We start from the raw sequence: 6000 nt of genomic DNA on the forward strand, positions 1-6000 counted from the left end.
TAAGATTTTCTTCATGACCTTTTCGATTATTTCTCCAATAATAACTATTGTGTTCATTATTTCTCCAATAAACCAATAATGGAATTGTGTTATCTAACTTGCAATAAAAAAAAAGCAAATGCAGGATTTTTCACTTTACAATAGGGCCCCCCCACATACACACATACACACACACATTCTTCCAGATGTGCTTTAATGAAATTCTACCTATGTACAAAAAAGATCACTTTAGTGTCCCCATTTATTTTCCCCCAAGCTATTACATATGCTGACATAAGTCATTACTTTTGAATAATTGTTGCTCGGTTAATATAATTTAAGAAACATTATTTAAATGGAACTGTCCTCTGAGAGTTTAAGGTACACTGCTTCTCTGTCCAAAAGTCAATTAACATTGGGGAAATATTCCCAGTACAGTATACTTTAGATTCCTAAATTAAACTCTACAAATAAGCCTAGGAATCCACACACAAACCTACATACAAGCCTAAGCCTACACAAGAATAAAAAAGATGGGTCTGTTTAAATCCAAGATAGATGGAGGATATAGCACAATTAGTCATCATTTGTGATTGCTTTCAAATACAAAAACAATAAAATGAACTACAGCTGCTCTTTAAAAATACAACAGAATATTACACAATTAATACACATCGCTTGAATTAAAAATTAAACTGAATGTAAAAAGCAAATTTGAAGCGACTGTAAAGGTAAATCTGTGAATGGCTTCGGAGTGCATTGTACAGGGTTATTATCGTATGTGTCACTGTATCATTATCAAGCCTCTGTTTGCATTGCAAGCATGACACATTTACCCCATGTATGTGCCCTCCGTGGATGCAGAAACATACAGGATAAGGTTGTGGGTAATGTTATGGTGCCATTTTTTCAATTTCCTAAGAATGATGAAATTCATAAGAAATGGGTGGAATTTTTAAAAAGCTATGGCTACACGAGCTACGCTAGCATGATCAGTGCACATACCCGCTTGTGCTGTGACTACTTCACAAAACCAGACAACTTTCTGAATTATAGCTAACCTGAGACTCCTTGGCTTGGCCAAATTCTTTAAACATGTTGCTTGGACTGTTATACCCGAATGAAATGCAGCTGAGTGCTCTACCCCTTGTCCAGGATCATCCTCTTCATTCCCTGACAACATCAGTGGTCATAGTTGAGCAGTAAGAGTCAGCTGGAACATGTAATTTCTTTAGTAAAAAAAGCTAGAATCTAACTATAGCCCAAACGAATAATGTACTGAATCTGGTAGACCTACATGTTAGCTAACTACCTTTTCAATAAATAATAAATTAGACTTATGTTGTAATACAGGAGAATCCACTTAAAATTTGCTGACAAATGGTTTATGCAATTATGTGATTATACGAATAAGGAGAGTCGTTTAGACGGAGGAGCCCAATATATATAAGCCTATTTATATGTCAGGTACACCTGCTCCTTAACGCAAATAGCCTGCTCCTTCAAACACCAAATCATAGCTGCAACTCAATATATAAATCATGCAGACATGGTGAAGAAGTTTAGTAGTTGTTCAACTAGACATCAGAATGTATATTTCTAGGTTGTTATACAATATAATTGGACAAAATTTGAGGCAAATATCCAAAATATCGTTTGTGATTTATAATGGTTTGTGCAAATGTGCAATCTCTTTACAATGGAACAAATGGGAAATGGTTTGAGATTTGGAAATTTTGTGCTAGTACCAAAATTATATGATAATCCATTGTGGATTCTACTGTGTTTTTCTTGTTTGTTTTTTGAGATTTTTTTATTCGTTCCAGAGAAAAAAAACCAGAGCAAGAGACAGGACTGTACAGTGTAAGGGAAGGCTTTTCGTACAGTTATTTCAGAAACAAAGCTTACTAAGTGAATTAACTTCAAATTGGTGTTTGTGACATTCTGTATTGTCATGACAACGGATGCAGTCATTCGGAAAACAAGACTACTGCAAAAAGGCAGTATGGCAGTAATTTGACTGGTGTCTGTGTGATCTTAACAATTAGGCTATAACATGTATTTTTCATGTTCACATAGGAAAAATGAACATTTTTATTAACTGAATGAATTTTACTGAGAACAGTATCCCACAGGCATTCAAAAATGACCATATCATCATTCACACTTCAGACAGAGGATCACAGGACTGCTACACACCGTCATCTTACTCCCCCACACACCCCAGAAAAAAAACAGTATCTGTCCTGCATCTTGATGGCCTACCACCATGGGACCCCCTGCCACTCAGAGAGGCTGTTCCACCACAGTCCTTCACACAAGTGCACACAGACCTAAAGAATGGCATTCACTGTACAGCCACCCGCTGATCCTCACCCCTCCCCAGTGAGAAAGAGAAAAAAGGGGCGGGGAGGGTTTAGGGGCTGGGCAGCGGATCAGGAGGGGTCCGAACTGAGACAGCATTCATGTGCGTTCCGGCTCACGGGAAGAACAATTGCACAAACACAGGGGGATAAAAAGAACTAACGGTCCCCATTACTGAAAAAGCATGTGAGCGTCACAGAGTCGCTGCGTTTGGCACTGGCACACATATATCGCCGTGAAGGAGATCATAGATCTATGGAGAGAGTGCAATTAGATGTAAGGAATTGGCGAAGCTGGACTGCATCTGATTGTTAACGTGACCTGCTGAAACATGAGCACAGGCCAGGAATCTCAACAGCGTATGAATGTAAGCACATGAGAACCACACGGCTAGGCGAGGCACTATGAAAATATTAAATTACTCAGGAAGCAGGTGGAAAAAATACTCAGATGTCACGTACCATAACAATGCTTGGCAAACAGCTGTTTAGCAAGCCAACTTGTTTTGAAAGCCTGCGGACTCCGCCAGAGCAGAACATCAATCAGTAGACAACCGCATGACGCAGATCAAAACAGCGAATATTTCCAGGTGCTGTTGAATTTGCATTGGTAACATTACATAACAATTTGCTTTTTAATTAACAGCCGTGCATATACGCAGCCGTAGAAACGAATTCAGATTTGTTTTATTATTAAGGCGTTGCAGTTAACCATAACGGTGAAATGGCTGGCCAGTTTCATGCAGTTCAGATCTTGAATTTCAACCGTGGTAAATGTAAACCAGGAAAACAGCTAGATCATTATGCTCGCTCACTATGTTCCGGAGAATAAAGTTAAGGTTACGTGGAAAACTCCCCAAGTACCGAGAAATGTATATTTACAGTATCTATAGACAGCGTGATGTGTGTTCTTTTTTTCTCACTCCCAGCCATATGTGAACTGTGAAAAGTCGAAAATTTCACTGAAGTGCACAGGAAATCATATCATCCCAATTTCGATCCTAGTCCTTCCACACGTTGTAGACTAACCTACATTAGCATACACATTTGAATCCTTTGGCCCCAGGGTACATAAGCGATTGCATTCAGTGTTGATGTACCCTACAAATTTTCTCTTATGTCGGGACACGCACTAGAAGCAACATGGTCTAAACGTAGCCTATTCGCGGTATTCATATTATGTTATTTTAGCAATCCAGATAAATAGCCTTATAAAACTAACTAGACAGCTTTCTAACACTTACACACCAATATAGCTTAATTGTCTAACATTTTCAAGGCAAAAGTAAAATCATCCCATTTCACTTGGTATGACAGCTACTGTCCGGTATAACTATGATTAGAAACGCCTAAATCAATAAGGCGCAACGCATTCTAAAGCGTTAGCTACTGACTTGATGAGCGTGCAATGTGTTGTCTTGCAATAACCACAAACGATCCCATTCTGTAGCTTGCTTGCTAAGCTGCTGGTTAACTTTCGCACACAAAAACCGGACACTGCTACAGCTTTCGTCCTCTCGAAATAACAGAATATGTTACCATGCTTGCAAAATGTATTTTTGTCATTTTGTTCAGCTAACTGTCAAAACCTCTTTCGAAGTTGTAATATTTTTAGTTTATTTCAGGATCTTAAGTAGCGCGCGCTGCACCTGGAAGCCCGGATTCTGAAGACTGGTTGGTGTGGTAAAAATAACGTGGCAGTAAGCCAGCCTGCTTACTTTAGCAGCGCACATTACATGACCACTTAAATTCTATTGTGCTGCATGTTTTACTTCCAAAGTAACCGCCAGCTATCTACTCTTATAGTTGCGCCACACTGAGCTGCCCCACGCACGATGCAGGCTCTCTTTTTACGCAGCTATACAGCTATAGGCTACCCCAGTTATCTTTGCGGTAGTTCCACAGCTACCTATCCTCATGTCATATCAAAATACATGTGCAAAAAAGTAGGGTACATGTAACAGAAACTACTGTGTTCAGTAAGTTTTTTTTATTTCAAATAAGTGAATTCTCAGCCGTTTTAGTTGTCGCTGTGCTTATAAACTGCACTGAGCACACTGCATTGATTTTGTAAATAAATAAATAAATAAATAAATAAATAATCCTATACGAAGAGCGGAACAGACAGATGCTGTGTGTCTTAGCATTTACTTAAAATACATATCTTGAGTGAAATTCTATGCAATTACTTAATCGTAGGCATTTTAAAAGCTTTCGTCACTCGCAGCTGTATGTAACAGAAATATGTTCGCGGACTCATTTAAACGGCAGCTAGCGACATAGTGCATTTTCCTGCATAAATCTTAGCAAGCAAACCAAATGGTGAATATGGTTAGTAGATCGCCAGCTACACCTACCCTCTGCAGTGTTCCAAATTTGATCAGTAAAACTCTTCTTACTTTGAAGTATCCATAGAAGTTAAGAGCACGCTTGGACCTGTCCAGCAGCAACGACCCGCGTAGCAAGTTGTTCCCTCCGCACAGCAATGTGCTCTCAATCTGTTCCAGTGCTGGAGCAGGAACGGTCAGAGCGTGAAGCGCGCAGTAGTAGGTAGGCACAGCGCAGCCTACCGGACTCTTTATATAATATAAAGCCTCATCTTCGAAGCCAAATGACGCGATAAGGGTACCTCTACATGCGTTCTGGTTTAGTCCGTGAATGTTGATGTAGTTGTTGGTCTCAAAATTTGTTCATGTTTCTTGTTTAACACTTATAAACATGTGTATTTTGAGGTAGCCAGGTGACACGGAGCGATCCGTAAGAATTTGACATGAGAACGTGTGTCCATATGAGCTCCATAATGTTTGGGGTTTGGGACAAAGACTCTTTTTTTTCGGCTCTGTACTCCAAAATTTTAGATTTGTGATCAGACACTTAACGTGTGTTTAAAGTGCACATTTTCAGCTTTTATTTAAGGGCATTTTTTCACTTTGGTTTCACCGTGCATACAGCACTTTTTACACACAGCCCCTGTTTTAGAGCGCCATTACGTTTGGTACATACTAATGTTGTGTAAATGAAAGTAGTCATGTTTAGTACTTTGTCACATATCCTTTGCATGCAATGACTGCTTGAGGTCTGTGACCCATAGGCATCTCCAGGTGCTGAGTGTCTTCTCTGGTGATGCTCTGCCTGGCCTGTACTGCAGCCATCTTCAGCTCCCGCTTGTTTTGAGTGCTAGTTGCCTTACGTTTTCACTTAAGCATATGAAACACATGTTCATGTTGATTTAAATTGTTGGCTTTAAAAACTTATTTGTTGCCTTAGCAGTATGTTTGGGATCATTGTCTTGCTGTAGGATGGAGTGCCAATGAGTTTGAAGGCATTTGGTTTAACTTCAGCAGGTAAGATTCCTCTGTACACTTCAGAATTAATTCTGCTGCTGATATCGGCAGTTACATCATCAATGAAGACAAGTGAGCCAGTATCTGTGGCAGTCATGCCCAAACCATAACACTCCCCACCACCATGTTTCACAGATGAGGGGGGTGCTTTGGATCTTGGGCTATTCATTTTGTCCTCCACATTTTGTTCTTGCCATCACTCTGATACAAGTGAATCTTGGTCTCATCTGTCCACAAGACCTTTTTCCAGCACTCTGCAGGCTCTTTTAGGTGCTTCCTAGCAAACTGTAATCTGGCTATCCTATTTTTGTGAC

The 6000-nt window shown here is 39.7% G+C and overlaps 1 protein-coding gene across 6 annotated transcripts in view; it reads right to left on the reverse strand.

Moving 5' to 3' along the window:
- The window catches only part of fat3a (FAT atypical cadherin 3a), a 203289-nt gene extending 198425 nt beyond the window's left edge, over positions 1–4864 (reverse strand). For 5 of the 6 annotated variants that reach the window (XM_064303702.1, XM_064303700.1, XM_064303701.1 and 2 more), the window contains exon 1: positions 4700–4863. The gene's annotated coding sequence lies outside the window, so the exon portion shown is untranslated. Of the gene's footprint in view, positions 1–4699 lie in introns of all 6 variants that reach the window. The other variant, XM_064303695.1, reaches the window with a different exon arrangement.
- Between the last annotated feature and the right edge of the window lie 1136 nt (positions 4865–6000).

The sequence above is a fragment of the Anguilla rostrata genome, chromosome 12 (assembly GCF_018555375.3).
Source record: "Anguilla rostrata isolate EN2019 chromosome 12, ASM1855537v3, whole genome shotgun sequence".
NCBI lineage: Eukaryota > Metazoa > Chordata > Actinopteri > Anguilliformes > Anguillidae > Anguilla > Anguilla rostrata.